General features: G+C 34.1%; 1 protein-coding gene across 1 annotated transcript in view; it reads left to right on the top strand.

The window, feature by feature from the left end:
* The window catches only part of LOC115888546 (calmodulin-binding transcription activator 1), a 517,884-nt gene that overhangs the window by 178,780 nt on the left and 319,371 nt on the right, over nt 1-19,733 (top strand). The gene's annotated exons all lie outside the window — the stretch shown is intronic.

A 19,733-nucleotide genomic window follows, 5' to 3' on the forward strand; every position in this document is an offset into this window, starting at 1 on the left:
AAATAATCACCATTTCTAAAAGCTGGGATACAACAGAGAGTCAAAACAAAGTGAGGTTAAGCACGGAGAGAGTTGACTGCAGCGATGTTGACAGCGCCTCCTCAGAGCAATAACAGGGTTGTGTCGAACGATAACAGGGTTGGCGACTAGGGAACGTAAAAATTATGCGTCAAATAAACTATCCGACCTGAACGAGAGGGAATCCGGTGATGATAGGCCAGACATCATATATTATATATAAAAAAGACATGTAACGAACTAAAAACGTTACAACTTATGGAAGAAACTCAATCATATTCAAATCTAGAATGCCACTTTATTTAAAGAGGAAAACATTCGACCAAGGTATACTGTTAGTCATGAACTATTCATGCGAAACCTGGACACTTCAAACGGACATTATAAAGAAACTGCAGGCGCACAACGCTCAATGGAACGAAATATGCTGAGAGTAACCAAGAGAGACCGTAAAATAATAGAGTGGATACGACAAAAGACCCAGGTAATAGGTGTCATTTACAGAATCAAATCCTTCAAATGGCAATGAGCAGGATACCTGACAAGAAGGACGGATAACAGATGGACCACACAAATTACAGCATGGTACCCACGAGGAATTAAGAGACCTAGAAGAAGACCAACCCTAAGATGGGACTATGACATTAGGAAATAGCAGGGATAACTTGGACTCGCATAGCCAACAATAGACAGCAATGGACCAACGTAAATAATCAGGAATATATGTAAGGGAGGGGTACAATAATTGGAAATGGTTGAATAGGCTGGAAATGATGATGATGATGATGATGATTTAAAGAATATCCTGATTAGGAGAAGGTTGTAAAACATTTTTTGGGGAACTCATTCAAAAAACATCAGAAAGGAGCATGTCAACAATGGTTTATCTATGGCGTCCTAATTTTCCTTAAAATGTGTTGAAATTTAAAATATGGTAGACTCAATAGTTTACTGGTTTTGTTTTACGTTGAGTCACTAGATGCTATTACTTATTAAAATTGTTTACTTAAAAAAAAACTCTCAATACAGTATGCTGTAAAATACAGAAACACTATATTTTAGGTCAAATTCATCATTTCACTGTAATAATTAAGATAGATTTCTGTGATCGAAAAAGTTTCCTTGTAACAATGTAAGACAAATACCTAGTGTAATTGACTCGAAGTTGAGAAATAAAATTGGCAAAGTTTGTCTTGAGTGACTCGTCTGACAAGTTAGTTGATTTTAATTAATCAAAAGTATTAAGGACGCGTAAAAAAACTTCTTATTGATTAATTCCTGTAATCAACTCTTCTGGAAATATTCCCACAAAAGACATTTTTATGACATGTTTTTTATAGGAAGTTTGATTTAAAAATTTTTCATTATTTTGTGTCTCTTGCAATGTAGTTGTAAAATAAATTTTATATGCGATTTATCATGCGAGATCACATAAGACACATCCAAGGGTTGTCTTACTTGAGTAAAAAATGTACATGTACTGCCAAAATATCATTTTACTGACAAGCGACTGTCAATGACTGCCAAGAATCACTGCCTATTTCATATAAGTATAGTCCCCTAATGCCAACGACTGCCAGCTACTGCCAAGAAAATGTACATGTAATTCCAACAGTGAGACATCTCTCGGAAACACCGGTTTTCTATGGATCACCAAAATTAACCGACGTTAGACCATGTTGATATTTGAACGGGTGGACGTCTGGAAATCTCCTCCCTGTGATTGTTCCAAAGAAAGAGTGAAAGATTTTTTGCGACGCACTGCACATTTACGCTTAGTAGAGGCTAGATAGGATATCTTTTGAGTAAGAGTAGGTTAGACCAGTGATTCCCAAAGTGGTCTAGGAAACGACACACATTTGTATCGTTATATCTAATATTTACATTTATTATTTTTTTTTTAGTTTTGGGAATATGATAGAAATGTAGCAGCAGGGGGTCCTCTGAAACCATTACAATTTTGAAAGTGGTCTAGGAAACACAAATTTGGAACCTGTAATTTAGTCACTCGTTAAGTAGGTAGAACATTAAAAAGTGAAGACCAAGGTATGACGCAAATTAATACTGGAAATTTAATGAAGACGTTAAAATACTTCTCTTGAACTTACTATTCTTAAAAATTCATAAAGTGCTCCTACTCTAGGTGCCCGATCACCAAGGGATAGAAGGCAATGGAAAAGCAAACGATCTAGCTAGAAAAGGAGGGAACACTCCACTAACTGGACCAGAACTGTTCTGCTTTCCAGGCGGAAACTAAGTTAAAGCGAAACTAAAAAATCTGGAAGACTCCATCCGTAACCTGGAATGGGAATCATCCAATGGTTTAAGACAGTCGAAAAAGTTCCTCAGAAATTACGACCGAGAAAAATCAAAGACTTTTCTTGATTTAAGTAAAAACATCTTCGGATTGTCACGGGGTTTATAACAGTCCACTGTTTCCTCAGCGAGCACCTCAGTAGATTGAAGCTGAGAAACAACGGCGAATGCAGATTCTGTGGGGAAAATGATACTGATTTATGTCAAAGCACTGATGAAACTGTATGATGAGTTATAAGTCGTTATAACTCAAGAAAGGGGGACATACGGTAGATATGTACAGTCGCAGTGATTAACCCGCTTTGTAAACATTCTACATTCTACTATTCTTACATAATAATAATTTCTTAAAAAATGTCTAGGAAACGACACCTGTCTAGGAAACGACACGACCTATGTGGCGGACTCAGCTTTCCAAAAAAATCCTATATGGGTATTTTACCACTGCCAGAAAACCTACAAAATAAAATAGTTATTTTTTGTAAACACTGCTGGCGTTAATCCAACGAGACTAATTGTCAGCAGTTCGGTTTACTGATAAACAAATTTGCCTAACCAAACTCTTTCCAGCGTCGGAAGCAAAAAATACAAAGAATAAAGGAAAAAACTATTTAAAATATTTAAATGCGACTATTCGAGAACACTTTAGTTTCTTTTTTAAACAGATACGTCTACAAAAACCGTTGACGTTGATAATTTCTTCTAAAAAATACTAGACATTTAAGATCTTAGACCTCTTTTTGGAGTTTTTGAAACACTCCCTCATATCTTTTGATAGTGCAACAGATCGCGAAACACTAAAAAAATAATCGGTAATTTTCCAAGTCCCCAAACCCTCTAAAAAGAACGAAAAACGTGGACGCACGCACTCACACAGTCCCGTTTTTACGATCTGAATAAATTCAAGAGGAGAGGGGGTAATGTGGGCAAAAAGGGGTCGGTTGTATACCGCCGGCCCGAAATCCCTAAACCGTCATTAAAATTTAAGGCATGTAAAGCAAGTTAGGAATTGCTTATGGACCGGCCAGGGGTTGTCGTCCTGTTTCCCTGCTTTCTGTGGCTATGTTTTTTCTTTAAAAATGTTTGCGGATTTGAAACCTTTGACTATAAATACAGTGGATACTTGATAGTAGTATTCTTATATCCTTTTGAGAAGTATGTTTCATTCTTTTATTAACAATTTAGACCAATATTAGTTAAAAAGTTTTCAAGAATAAATATTATGTTTAAAAGTAGTAAACAGTGATCCTTCCTGAGATGACAATGTCTTTAATTTTGAAATTTTACACTACGTAATCCTAAAACTACTGAGCTATATACTTAAAAATAGCTAAATACTTACTACTGAGCTTATATACTAGAGCAAAACATTCACCCGTGACGGTGTTGGATGCAGCCAGGCGTAAGGTTAAGTTTTCTTACCGGATTGGATCGGATACAAAACGGATACAAAACTAAAGTGTCAAAGCGAATCAAAATGTCAGGAAATAAATAAATAAATGTGGCAACTTGACATAGTTTACAGCACAGCTACTACCTAAATCGCCAGTGGGAAATTTTAAATTTCAGTTAGTCAGCCCTGCGCCGTGTATATCCATGGTTGGCATCAATGAATGTAATAATCACGTCCTCCATGACATAACTAAAAGTTTATTTGATATCGCTTATATTTAATATTTTCTATAGTTTATACAGGTCTCTGCCAATTAATTATTTATGTTGGTTACAGGATGTACTTTATAAGACGCATCTATGAGCTCGCACTGTCTAGAGTGGAAACTGATGGTCGTTTGGGTGAGAAAATTCGGGAGAACGGGCAGAGTAAAAAAGGGATAGCGGGAGTAATAGTGAAGGGCGCGAAGAAAAAATCATACTGGGGGCTTTATGGGCCACCGGGGTTTTCGCCGGCGGTATAAATTTCTTTATTTGGGAATCTAATAAAATAGGGTTCCGGTTTTATGTTGTCTCGGTTGTGTGTGTTGTTATTTTAAAGGGTGCTCTCGTATAGGGTTGGCGTTTGCGGGCTGTTTTGTTGAATATTGCAAGGGGCGCATTGATGTGTCGATTTAAAAGTACTAAATTCAGGGGTTTATTATTATTTGATATCCCATCCTCTTAGTGCGCATGTAGGAGGTATCTAGTATATTATAAATAACGGTTAAAGTAAATAACTTGGCTAGTTTTAAAAGCGCTGTTATCCCAAATTTATTATGCAGTGATAAACAAAAAATAAATAAAAAAATTGTGTGTGCACTATGTTCGTGTATTTGAAGAGAAAGTAACAGCTATTAAATTAAAGAAGTTCATAGCTGAAAAAAAAATCTTTTAAAAAAAGTTGCAGCTAGTAGCAGCCAATTTTTTTCTTTGATATGTTCAGAAAGGATTGTTTCAAATTTTACAATAACATCTAGCATGGAGAAACATGGAGAATTTTTTATAAGTCAAACTAAATTTTTAACTTTTTATTTATGTTCTGTCTTAAACTCATTATTTTTAATTAATTAAAAAATAATGGTCGCTGATTCTTATGTGCAATTGTTAGTAATTTCTTAAAAATACATACCATAAAGTGTAAAAATAACAGTAATCCGTTTTTATATCCCACTGAAATATATCACTTAATATTCACCAAAACTCTCCGAAAATAAACAACAACTGAATAGGCACAAATATTTCACTAGAAGGTCTGAATATAAATGCTGATAAGGAATAAAAATTAAAACTAAACAAAAATATATGCATGAGGTCTTCTTCATTTGTATATCTCTTTGCATTCCACTTACAAAAAAAGTCCATATACAGTGAGTCTAAAATATGTATTTTGGCCAAAAAATTAGCTTCTAGAAACCATAGTGCGTCGAGGGCGTCATCCTGTAGCCCATCCCCAATTATGCCGAAATCGACCCACATTTTTCTTCAATATCAAATCCTTTTTCCCACCCTGATAAAGATGTAAGCAAAACGTCGTCTTCAACTTTGCAGAGGGTGGGACCGTGTGCACCGTCGCTTACATAGCCTACCCACCAAATTTGGTTGCGATCGCATGACATCAGCTTTTGACGTTTCTTACGTCAAAACCACCTGTCACAGTGACACGTGTCGTACACACCGCGCGTAAAGAAGTTTCACTTCAAAAAATGAGAATATTTAAAGGATATATCTTAACAAACTATACGAAACTAAATAATTCCTCCAATTCTACAGCTTTATCTGCTCATTAAACACCGAACACCACAACGTTGTCTGACTCGAACACAGTTAAACATTTCCCAAAACGCGCAGCTTGTTGTCTAATCCCACGCCACGGTTTAAAACGCCTCTCTACCCTCATTATCTCTTTCTTCGTCCTCTCTCTCTCTCAAATTGATTTATATCTTTTATATCTTATTAAAAGTTTATTTATAATACTTAAAGCGGCGCGGCAAATGTCGGATAGAGCGGAAACTTGGCAACGCTCTACCCCCACGGATTAAACTTAATTCTTGGAAAGTGTATTTACAAATAAACTTAATTAACTGCCTTTATCTTTTCGCGGTTGGTGGAGAAAAGTCGCGGTTTTGGGGAGTTAGAGAGGGGGTGAGGGTGGGATTTGTTGTATTAACGATTTCGCAAGTTATAATACTCTGCCTGTATGCGGAATTTTAACAGATAAAACTCTACGAGATTTTATAGGATAGAGATGTTATTAGTATAATAAATTTGAATATATAGTCTGTCCAACGAGAAGATCCTTGACAGTGATAGATGTGTCTGTCATTTTAATTTCAAAGTAGTTTATTTTATTTTACAAAGAAATAAGTTGGTACAACTGGAACGCATAGCAGGAAATTATTATATTTAAAATTTGACTGACAAGTGATTACTTCAAAATATTGTGAAAAAAACTTTATAAAACTGAAAAAATGTAATCGAGTTATTTAATTTAATAAAAAACAGTATGTGTTAATACAAAACAAACAAGAACAAGACACCACATGCATACCAGAAAAATATAAAAAAGAACTATTTCTTACTTTCAAGCTTTATGAAACTTCCCGCATTTATGATTATATTTATCAATATAACTTATGTACAAATACAAATTTGTAATATTCCGCAGGAATAAATAAAACAACATAAATAAAACAAACTATTTTATTATTAATAACACTTACCAAATTTTATAGGTACCTTAAAGGTTGATTAATTAACTTTAATCTTAATTTTTTAAACCAGTACCTTTGGCATTATTTTTCTTGTGCAGTACTAAAATCCATTATTTACGTATCGTGTGATGTCGATATTTTACAGCTACTCCAGTTTTTAGTATGTGTTTGGTATGGTCCTTCTACCATATTCGAGATGCACTTATCTACGACGAGATGGTATACGAACTTTAATGATGGTAACTTTATTGGTGTATAAGACTTTTTGCCTGGGCAGCGAGTATTAACCATAAACTGTGCTCTGGGTCTACAGTTAATTTCCACTCGATTTTTCCTCCACTTGACTTCAAAAGACAAAAAACACACGTAATAACACGAATCACAATGCATCATCTTCCAAAACGCAGGGTATCTGACAAAACTGACAAAAGTTGACACAAAATTATAACCTCTAATTTGGCAAGACTTTGACAAGCGTCAAAAATCTAAAGGCGAGTTCATATGCATCGGCGTCCATTTGTCGTTCATCGTTCCGTCAAACCAATAAAATTGAAATATGATCTGTCATTTTTGAAATAAACCAATAAAACTGGTTAAAAACAACAAGAGACGACGCATGACGGATTTATATTTAAACCCATCCATAGTTAACTTAAAAATTATTAGAAACTTTTTTTAGTAAATAAATAGATTGGTATGGGACGTCATCTGCTTTTCTTCTGTCATCGTCTGTCGAAATCTTACCTGAGAAAAAAAACAGAGTATATTTCTAACCATATACTGAAGCTTATTCCATAAATAAGGACAATTTTTATACAGGGTGTTTTAAAAAACATGTGCCATCTCTCGTGGGGAGATTCCTCACGTAAAAATAAGATTTATTCTTCATATCAACATAGGTCCGATTCTGCTTTGTTTCGTAGCTACAGGGTATTTATGTCTTAATAATCTTTCTATTTATTATAATTTTCTTCCATTGCAAGTTCTTTTAGTGATTCGGATGAAATTTTGAGGGTAAAAAAAAACTATAAATTCATCAGGGACGTGCATATCGATTATCACTGGAGTATTTTTCAAAAAAAACATGTGCGCCACTGACTTTTTTCTTTTGATATCAAAATTGTGTAGGCCGTTTAATGCGAATTAAAAGTTATCTCTTGATATTTTGTCGAATTCGGCGTCCTTGATGAGATAAACGCAATTTTATTAATCACAATTAATAGAATTAAAATTAAAATAAAATTAATTAATTATATATTTTACCTAATTTATTTTGGTCCATCTTGTTTTACTTCGCCAACACTTAGATGGACTTAACGATTAACAATCAATGGCTGACAGAACGGAGGTCCTGCACCATCAGTTGAAGTTTGTATCTGACTCACTTCTTGAAAGGTTTCTACAATATTATAATATCCTTTTAAATTTATGGAATTTATAAAAAAATACAGTATTATTTTTTGACCGGTCCTCGTATTGTCAAATTGCTAATGCCCCGGTCACATGGCACCCTTTTCCCTCGTTCTGTGTCGCGGAAACGTAGTCGGATGTTACATGGAAATGGGTGGAAAGCGACCCTTACGTTCCAGTTCACGCCCTTCGGGTCACGAATCAAATTAAAAACAAATTATTTTAGTATTTCTTTAATGTATGACGGAATTTCGTGTCGCCTGTTTTGTGTTACGACGAAGTGTTTTAGTTTATTGGGTTTTAATTTGGGACTAGCGCTTTTTTTTCGTTTTTTTTTCCTCTTTTTCCTTGATTGTTGAAAGAGGATATGAATATTTTTTTGTTTCAAGGACGTTAAGGCTTTTCTAAAAGAAATGATTTACACATAGAGGGTGTAAATTAATAAATGTGATAAAAAAATTAGGTGTTAATTGCTTTTTTAAAAATAATGGGGGTTTTTAGTTAGTTTATAGATTTATTTGAATTGGTGTTTCCCTTCAAAGTTTGGTTTATATTATTTAAGTACGGTAATCGCAAAACATTTTCCGATGCACGTCATCAATCATATCGAAATTGACACTAAAGCCTATAAACCTGACTAAATTAAATTTTTGCAAAAATGTTTAAATTTGTTGTATGATTTAAAATACCGAGCAGCTCTTTATTTTACTTTATAGAACAAATGATAGTAACATATTTTATTTAGATTAAAGCTGCAAAAATTAGTTTAAACCCAATTTTATTATAGCTATGTTGGTCACATTGCGCCGTGTTCATCAACATTGTCGTTTATTATTTGACTATTATCATAATGTCAGTCATTATTTTGTATAATCGTGTTGTTGTTGAATCTTTGTGAGTAATTCTTTTTTTCAAAAATTGTACTTTTAAGTTGAAAATATGCCGAAGCATTTAAACAATCGAAGCAAAGAGCTTCCCTGATAAAGGTGCTTTATTGCCCTTGATTGCAGTCAGAAAAGTAAGTTTGATTGGTAAGCACATTATACCACTTTCAAAGTTATGTCTACGTTAGTTTTTAGTAAATTCTGTGAATGTTAGTTTGTGCATTAATGGCACCTTCTTACTTGTTCTTACCACTTGTTAGTGTGGTAAATACTACATCAGTAGTTAAATAAATAATCCATAATAACGCTTAGAATAATATTCATAATGGACTAGTTTTTGCCAATATGTAGGTAATAAGCAAAATAAGTTATAAAACAAATACATCAGTTAATTACTAAAATATTAATTTTATTAAATTAAAAATAAAACGTAAAAATATTTAAAAAATGATATAATAAATATATTGTCTCTCAATTTTATAGTAAGATTCATCCCATAAATCCATCATAATCTGGCAGCGCTGTAGCCATCGCTTTTCACTCAAAGTTAATCACGTGCATCGAAAATTGTTTTGCTATTTCAGTTGAATATTATTCTGTATAATTATTAATGAAATTTAACCTGTTACTATGTGATATCTGCCGAATTTTTGGGATTTAAAAAAATAAATAATCTAAAAAATGTTTTGTTCGAATTAAAAAAAAATTCTAATGATTTTTTTTTTGGCTCCTCCTTCGCAAAATTTCGCGAAACTGGTTCCGTTATGAATAAAAAAAAGCAGAGGGAAAATCCTGTAGTAAATGAAGCTATGGAGGTATTCGTAGTGGGCCAAGTTGCCATAGATAGTACGCTGAGTACAAGAAAATTAGCCAATGAGACCGGCGTGAATCGTACAAAGGTCCAAAGGATATTAAAAAAACGCAAGTTCCACCCGTACAAAATTCAGTTGGTACAAGAACTCAACGAAGACGATTTTGATCGTCGCTTGCAATTTTGTGAAACTATGAGTGAACGAGTGGCGAATGATAATAATTCCCTATTTAATGTGTGTTTTTTGGATGAGTGTACTTTCTTTTTGAACGGTGTAGTTAATCGGCACAACTGTCGGTACTGGGCTGAAGACAACCCCAGGGTTTTTCACGAGGTGCACACACAGAACCCTCAGAAATTGAACGTGTGGTCTGGTATTTTTGAAAATTCTATTGTGGGTCAGTTTAACGATATTGAGAAGAACTTCAACGCACAAGTCACAGAACAGCTATCTAGCATCTAGCAACTACTGCATCTGATCGTTCAACCTTGTGGCAAGTGAAAAAATGCGTAAACATCTAGAAATAATAAGTAAAAACCTCAAATTGGTCGAAGGAATTTATCCTTATCATTTACTCTGATAAATGTTTAAATAAACTTTTCAAATTTCAATCCTTCATATTTCCTCAATGACTCGACCGATTTTCAAAAACGAGGCGGAGAAATATAGAGAATAGAAAGCTCTTTTCATTGCGGCGCCACTTGACCCCCCTACCCTTTTGAAAAAAGTTGGGGGATGACACCCCCGCTCAGAGGGTTGAAGATTTCGCAATCATTTTTGGGGCAAAAGTTGTCCCCCCCACAAACAAAATTGACGTGTTTTTGTTTTTTTTTGAAAAAAATAATACCCTAGCCGTTATGCCTTGCGGAACGTTTTCGATGGGCCACCCTGTATAGTAATAATCTTACTGTCTACAAGCTCACCGTAAATAAGAGATTTAGGAAGGCGGTTTTCTTACATCCTGCATAAGTGGCCAGCCCATCTTGAGCGGGATTTTGTAATCGTGACTTCAGCGCTCTCGGAGCTAGCTTTTTCAGGGACCGATACGTTTGAGACATAGTGGTACCATTTGATTCTTAACAGTTGTCTAAGGTGTCTCTCTTATAACTTATTTAATGCGTTTGTGTGCCGGCGGTACGGCACACAGGTTTCGCTTCCGTATAACATGGGGATTATTATTGCTCGGTACACTGCAAGTTTCGTTTTTTTACTCAAGTCATGATTGTACAATAACCTGTCTTTTAATTTCCAGAATGCTCTTGAGGCGCGGCTAATTCTGTGCTGAATTTCAAAGTCGATATTGGCCTTTTCCTAAATCAAACTGCCGAGGTAATTGAATTCCGCTAAATATTCCAAAATAGTTTTATAGCACTGTTATGATTTTCCGGGGGAATGCACATGATTTTAGTTTTATCGTTGTTCAACTTAAGGCCCAAAGGCCCTTGTATGCGAGGTATATATGTTTAGTAACATTTTGTTACTAAAGAGCGCAGTCATCAGCGTATTGAAGTTCTGTGATGAATTTTATACGTATTTTTGCCCTGGACTTTTTTGATGTTGAACACACCGCCAACAACATTTCTGAAACAATATTTTCTAATTGGTAAAACGTAAAAAATCGTTAGATTTGACAACTCTGTTGAAACTGGTCGTTCATCTGGCCGCAGCTAAAAACGCAATACATCCGGCCAGCCGACGCGACGGCCAGGTCGTTGCGACCTGGTCGTCAGTGAGTTTGAGCCCTAAATAAACACCCAAGTGTTTCAAAATTTCTTTTAAATTATTCATTAAAATATGGGCTAAAACTTTTGTATGGGGCACATGAATTAAGTCATGTCCAATCGATAATTTGCTCTATAAACTTCCCACATATTAAATATCTTTAACAAGAAACGCATATATTGTATATCATAATATATAGCTGTTGTGCTAGGTGAATTTTTCAATAAAATTCGATTATAGTTTTATTAAATTATGCCCTTCTAAATATGTATTTGAAGAAATTTGTATTAAAAGTTTAAATACGATTTTAAGTGTTATGTCCAGCATCAAACATACGATCGTTCTACTGTGCGCCGTCATTCCTGTATCTAACACCCATTCCTCTTTCCTGCAGTTTGCTGTTCACTATAATAGAGAATACTGCCATATTTTGAACAGGAGAGGAGCTAAGACACATCCTGTGGACACATCCCTGCCTAACTCCGAAACTTAACTTATAACCACATACATTAAGATTAGAATGAAACAATTCAAGACAAGCCAGTGCACTTGTATATTTATATACCATTCTCTAGCGTCCAAATCTCGAGATGAACTATTTTTAAGACCGCTATCACACAGCAACCGATCTACATACTTACCAACTGGAAATAGAAAACGATATAAATTATTTTAAATTGGCCCCTGTGTTCGTGTATGTGTACCTGCACCGAACAACAAACAAATTCTGATTCATCATTGTAGCTTTCGAGAATCGCCAGTGTTTTACAAACACGATACACGAACTCGATATTATAAATAGACCTTAATCTATAACAAGAAAAAACGTAGATATACATACATACATTCATAACATTCATACGTATGTATATATTATTCGGCGAGTATCTGAATATAAATAGAGCAGCATGGGGAGTAATGCTAGTTAGGGATGTGCGAGGTAGATCGATTCCTGAGAATTTATCGATAGGTACACTGAAAAAATTAATTTGTGAATTTGTATTGAGGGTTATTTCTTGTCACAGATTATTGTAGTAAATTTACCATATGTTCTTTAATTTTGTTCTTTAATTCCAAACCAAACTCTTTTCTAAAATCGCTGTATTGCTAATTTGAGACATGTATATTTCGCAGGCGTATCGAATAACTTCGGCATATTATATCGAATATTTTACAAAGTACTTATCTGTTTTCAGTCGTTTTACAAAATACCTAATGAAGACTAGTCAGATTGCACAAAATATGTGACGCGGGATTGGTATAACTAACCTAAATTTGTCCAACGACATTTTTCGAACTTCTTGTTTTCAACTTTGGACTTTCAAAATTTGGAAATAATGGCACAAAAAGTGATAATTCTGTTAATAGTTGAGGATGATTATTAGAAAGATCTAAATTAATTTTATTCTAAAAGAAAGCAAAGTTCCACAAAGAAGCAGCCCTGTACACAGAATCGAATTACAGAGTATAATAATTAAATGAGATATTAATATTAAGGTTTTAAGATATTTTGTATTTAAAAATATGTTATTTGTAATTAAAATTTATGAAATAGGATTTAAGTCGTTTTCAAACATAATAAAATGTTGACATAAATAATGATTTGTATAGCATATACAAAAACAATCATTATTTATGTCAAAATTTTATTGTATAGGGAAATATGGGGTATTTTTATTAAAGCGTAAATTATTCAATATGGTTATGCTCATAGCTGACTAAACTTTGATCATTTTTTAATCTGCCTGGTCTCAATTCTCGATTTAGCATTTTGTAAAATTACTGAAAACAGGCAGTCTTTTTGAAGAAGTGTACAGAAAATATCATCATTGTTTAATATCATCATCATCATCACGCAGCCCCCTTTCACGTCCATAGTTGAACATAGGCCTCCTCCAAACGTCTCCAGTTCTCGCGGTTTTTAGCTGTTGCAATCCAGTTAGTTGTTATTCGTTTCAGGTCGTCGGTCCATCGGGTGGGAGGTCTACCTTGGCTACGCTTGTCGGCTCTTGTTTAATATGCCTAATTCTAATTAGACTTTTTGCAAAGTGACAGAAAATAGGATTTTTGTAAAATTCCTTCTTTCGTATAAAAAGCCGGGGTTTTATAATATGCCTAGTCTTTTTGCGAAAAGCCTGATTATTATATACGCTTTTTTTTGTCTGAACAATTTTGCCCTATCTGCTAAAAGTAAGTGGTGAGGGGAAGTTAGATTTGTTTTTATTTATAAATTATAAAACTATGGCTCGTTTAAAAGGGCGTTCCATACATATTGCACCATATAAAGAATAAAAGCACTTGACAGTAGACGCTAGGGGGCGCTGTCTTACAATTTTACAAATAATGAGCGTTTTTTCAAAAACTGCTTTTGCCACTGCTGTACGGTGGAGCCACCACTCGTTGTGCGGCCAACGCATAAAACACTCATTTTCTCTAATTCGGCCAGGGAAGGTACATCGAAGACGGAGTGGAACTGAAAGCCACAGTGTTGCCATATTAAAACGTGTAATATCTGTAATACGTTTGACGAAAATATATTTGCGTGAAAAATCCGCATTTATGTATTGAAAATTTGTTCATGTTAAACGTAGAATCAACAACAAAAATAAAAATGTTATTATGATATTTTGTATGATCGAAAAAAGTCGTTTAGTTGGCTTGTAAATGATGAATATTGACATTTACCATAATATTTTACATAATATGAAATAACAGCGATTTTTATTTCCAAGCTAACTCTGATGCCGTTTTTTATTAATTCGTATAATATGTTAAATTGTTTAATGATAGAAAATCCGTATTATCAACGTACTGTCTGAAATCTACGGATTAATCCATAGTTCTGGCAACACTGTCTCCGGCAACCATCCACTCTGTCGGCTGAAAGTAAAACGACGGTACAGTATTCTTTACAGCGTTTTCAGATGGAGCGGAGCGTCCGCGACGGACCGTTCGCGACTTCGAGCAAGTACCATGAGTTTATATGAACGATTTCACATGGGTCGCGTATGCTCCGTCCGGATGAGCTACATTGAAAAAACATCCGCGCGTACGGTCCGCTCCATCTGAATGCGCTGTTATCCGCTGCGCTGTAAACGACTATCAGTGCGCAGTGTCGCAGAGCTAAACTAAATCTCGGACATCCTGACGGTAAGGCACACTACATCTCGGACATATTTTGTGGCACGAAATCGCCCTACTACTACTACTACTACTGCCATTACTTGCTGACGAGTATTTGACACGCATCAAAAGATGATTACGCAGGGCATTGTCTGTCATGAGCTTTTCTGTGACTGAAAAGCCCGATACGTGATGTTATCTCTCTTCCGCACTCCGGACATTCAAAAATCTCATTACTTTGTTGCCTCTTTACTTTTTGGTTGTCGCTATTAACTGAATTTACAATTCTCCTCCATTGCGTTATATTGTGCGCGCGAAATCGCCCATAAGTTTGCGTATCTTTCTATTTCTTCAATCAACGATTATATTTTCGAAAATGATCGATACATTTGCCCATTCCTAGTGGACCGTCTGTATGCACATCTAAATTCGCTGGCAATAAACCGGGCGCATATGATTCAGCGTGCAGCACTGCATATCGCACGTGTTTATTGTTATTTTCTACGGCACTAGCGTTATTTAGCGTAACGCGACATTTTATTAGTAGTGCCGACTTAAGATCGCTCTTAACGTTGACTTATTTTAAAGCTGCAAATAGATCTAAGCAGTTTGAAGTTTATGCAGATACTTATTAAGTTTATGTAGATCATATAATTTCATAAAAGTCTTGCAAATATATACATAAAGATGTACAGTTTTAATGTTCTTCAAAAAGCTTCAGAAGTTATTTTCAAAACGTGCCAGATAAGCTTAGATTAGTTCTTTACTGCACAACTTGACAAAAACCTTCAGAGATGTGATATATTTGCTTTATTACTAAGGGTGGCTGCAACGACGTCCCGTAATACTGCTGTTAAAACATAACAATAACTGTACAATAATTTCGTGCGCCAGCATATTTTCATAAAACATTATTTTTCAGTCAGAACCATGTCTCCTGAATATTTTTTTTTGGTTCATGTCAACACATGCCTTGGTTAATTTTTAAGAGCAAAATAAACTTTTCGCAATTTTTTCAATTATCGTTACTTTTTGATGTTATTCTTCATATTCACAAGATGGCCGAAATTATGAATATTCGCTTGGTCCTTGAAGAAGAATGGGAAAACAACACAATAGCAATTTTGCAGCCTGATATGATATGCTGTATACTTTCTTGAACAGGGCAACCTAACTGACATGTTGTTGACGGTACGTCTTCTTTTAGTTTTTCTATATGTTCTTGTAGGTACTACTTTGTCTTGTATCACCGCCAATGCTCCTTCTGTTTCTGGGAAGAGGTATCCGTGCTTCAGGTAGGTGACTGACATAGTCTTGCATACGTCCTGTTGTTCAATACTGGCAGCGAACCTCCCATGGAGTGCTTTTTGCGCCCAATCTGATTTTAGTTGTTGTCTCCTTGCTTTGTATGTTTCTACTAGTTGTTGCGCTAGATTTAGTGCAGTCAGATTTTTGTCTGCTTTGATGATGGCTTGTATGGTAGTAGAGCGTTTCGCATGAAAATGTTTGATGAGGCTTTCTTTCTGCTGCAGGTGTGCAAGTTAAAGATTTATAAGATATCTTCTTCCATCGCTTCTTGGTCAGTATAACCTTTCTAAGGCAGATTTTGGATGGTGCATCCTGTATTTAGTGAGTGTTATTCTGACTTTTTGATCCAGATGTTTTGACCACGGCAGATTACCAAAATATAAACGTGAGTGCAGGTGCTGTCCAGGTATTGATTGCATCGAAACAATTTTTTGCTTTCAGACAGGTTCTCAGTACAATATTTAATCTGCGGAAAAATTCTTCTTTAACCCGTTCTCTGTTTTTTGTTTCTTTGTACACTTAGTTATTATAGTTTTTTTAATATCTATTATTGCTACTAATATTTATTAAAACAAAGCTTGTATTGTTACTTTTTAACGTTTTCTAATATAGAGTTCTAATCAGTGTCGATATGACATTACCACAATAGTCACCAAAGAGACCTCGTGATATTAAAAAATAACTTCATAATGTAATGATAGTTGAACAAATTGAAAATTGTTGGTGGCAAGTTCATTTCGCTCTTAAAAATTAACCAAGACATGTGTTGACACGAGTCAAAAAACAAAATGCCCAGGAGACATGGTTCTGATCGAAAAAGAATGTTTTGGAAAAAAATGGTTACGAAATGATTGCACAGGGTGTTTTAAAGTTAAGGTAAAAAAGAACTCTTCAATTAACTCTGTATAATAAGCCAAATACTAAAGTAAAGACACTCTGTATACATAAATTATTATTGATTTTTAAAATATTTATACCCAAACTAAAGAAAGGGAAATCGGTCAATGAGCAGCGACGATAGCTGTTGTGTAATAACTTTTAGTCTACAGTTCAAGACGCATTGATGTTATTTTGCTTTGTAAGTTTTGGTTATTGTGACAAAGAATGTTATTAAAGGTAAAGTAAATGTTTCCTCATTATTTAACTAATGTTAACTAAAGCATATATTTTATTTTCCTGTTGTAATATTCTGTGCTAAACCTTATTCTTATTTATTTCATCTGAGAATTATATTATATAACATGTTTGTGATTGTATTTAATGGGATTCGATTTATGCTGTGAATAATTTTCTATTAGTGCCATTCCATGCATTTTGGTTCAGTATCACTTAATGTGACAATAAGGGCCTTGATGACTGAATTAATATTTTCCAATCGTGACTAGGTGAATATCTTAGCAAACAAGAAATGAGCAGTAAAAAACACAGAAATGCAATACTTTTAGGATAAAGGGCACCAAAAATATCAATTTTAGCTCCGAGCCTGTTTTAAACTTCAAACCTTGGTATGGAGACAGTATGTAAATTATTATTATTACTCTTTTATTAAAGTTCAGAACAGCATGGATTCTTTGGAATAGTGATCAATGTTTTCTCTGTCGTGGTCTTCTCTCTTGTGAATTCCAGGCAGAGTACGGTACTCTTCATTTCACTTAATAAAATAGGTAGAGTTATTTACAAATTTAGCATTTGATTTAGATGCATTTGATTTACATTCGCCTCAAATTTCCCTAATTTTGTTCTTGTTGGGCTCATCCCAGGTAAATCAGTATAAAAAATATCTTTTTACTGACTGAAGTCCCTTTGTTTCGTATAAACTGTTTGTTATACAGTTGGCCAAAATCTTACTTCTTCAACTTTGTTAAACGGCCCTGGGTATGTTATACTACATTCTTTGTTGCACAACTTGACGAAAACATCTAGAATTGTGATATATTTTCTTTTATTACTAATAAGTTTAAATTTATATTTTAATATATTTTATTTTTAATTTACTTTAAGTTTTATTCATTGTTTTTTTTTCAATTTATGGGGGGGGGGGGGTATTTTTCTAAAAGCAGCCCTTTATTTAACTATACTTTGCTTTAACATATGACTGATAAAATACTATGCGTATATATTTCACAGTAATCCTCTTTTCGTTAATCCATTGAACTAAATTTAACAAATAAAATTGAAACACAAAGCAAAATTTATGTATTTCAACTATATGCGTATGTATTTATGGAAAAAAGGATATAGTGAACCGATAAAATGTTAATTCTGATATATATTTTTAGGAGAAAATAACAGAGAGGATAGTAAAAAATATCTGAACGATTATAAATGTAAATATATTCAACGTTATTTACTTTTATCCATAGATTAATTATTGAGTGAGCTAATATAGTTATTCGGGCACCATTTGATGTGGAGCATGTAGCTAAGTGATTAGATTTTTAGAAATTATAAATGTTGATAAAGGACTAGTAGAGCTACTATTTATAATGAAGGTACAGAATGTCCCAAATGAATAAAATAAAAAGGTTTTTTTAAATGGAAGAACCTGTATATTATTACATTTTATTTTCTACTATTGCAATCAAGGTATATTTGATTAAGGTTAAAATATTTTCGATTTTTAAAATATTTTCGATTTTGTGAAATGCCAGTACCAATTTTAATACTTCATTTCTCTAGATTATATAATTAAATTATTATTAATTAAATGATTATGGTATTTAAATTTTTAAAACCGTAAAAAATGTATTTACTGAAGTTTTTCTATTTACTAAATATTGTGTTGCAATAATAAAAGAGTTATTCTGAATAATTAGAAGCATTAATTAATAACTGGTTTAATTTAAATGAAACATCGTGTATATTTTGCAAGCATCAATTGTAAAATTTATAATTATCTAGATATCTGAAGATACCTGAAGTTTTCTTAAAAATTGCATATTTTAATAATTTGGACCCATAACAAAATTTATATTCGTACCCATGGAATCTTGGCATTTTAGATTTTTTTTATAAATCAAGTAACAAATTTACTGACAGTACAGAACTAATTCAAATATTAGCTATTCAATTTGTTGAAAAATATAAAACCATTTAAATATTTGTAAATAATTTCAAAATAAAGATGTATTTTGTGTACTTATAAATTTTTGCTAATATTTATTTCTTTTTTTTTCAGGTAAGTTGTTGGAAATGGAAATCTACTAATTATATCGTTAGTCTATACAATGTATTATCCTAGGTAAGTGAATTTATTTCTACTATACACATTAGAAATACTTACACATTAGAAATGAGGAGATCAGTTTTTTTTTTTGGTGAGGGGGTGGTTTAAAAATCTTTTATAGACGAATAGTGATCATTTCCATGACCATCTCGAGAGAAATAGTCATAGAAATAACCCCTAGACAGTGTGGGATTCGAAATACCCACTAAAAACGATCCACCTCCGAGGAATCAGCGGCCGAGGAAAGGCTGCTCTTATTCCTGCTTATGTGTTGGGAAGGGAAGGGGCGAAGCCCCTAGGTGCCTGAAGGCTAGTATTGGGATGCGAGATTTAGGAGCGATTGGACACTACGTCCAGAAGAGTTTTGTGATTGTCAGGAAGACAGTTTTGGGAGGGGGGATTTGGTACCGAAGAATGGAGATTAGATCATAGGGAGTAACATACTTGTAAGAATGTTTGAAACCATGGTTTTGACATGACTGGCTACTTGTTCAAGTAGTTGTTTTTGGAGTTCTTGGTTTATTGAAGAGATGGGAAGGAATGGCGCAGGGGTATTTCCTTGAGGCGAGTTGTTGAGATTGCTTTTGAGCACTGAAGCATAAAGTGTAGGATTTGGAGGAATAGAAGTCGGGACCTTTGGGGGTTCCGGCTGACTAAGGATGTTAGTATTGGGATTGGGAATACGATTTCTGGGATTTTTTGGGCATGAATTATGGCTGGCTGGATGCGGACCACCGCAATTTGAACAAATTACATGTGCATCAGCCTC

Source organism: Sitophilus oryzae, unplaced genomic scaffold, assembly GCF_002938485.1.
Source record: "Sitophilus oryzae breed Bouriz unplaced genomic scaffold, Soryzae_2.0 scaffold_801_pilon_pilon, whole genome shotgun sequence".
Lineage (NCBI taxonomy): Eukaryota > Metazoa > Arthropoda > Insecta > Coleoptera > Curculionidae > Sitophilus > Sitophilus oryzae.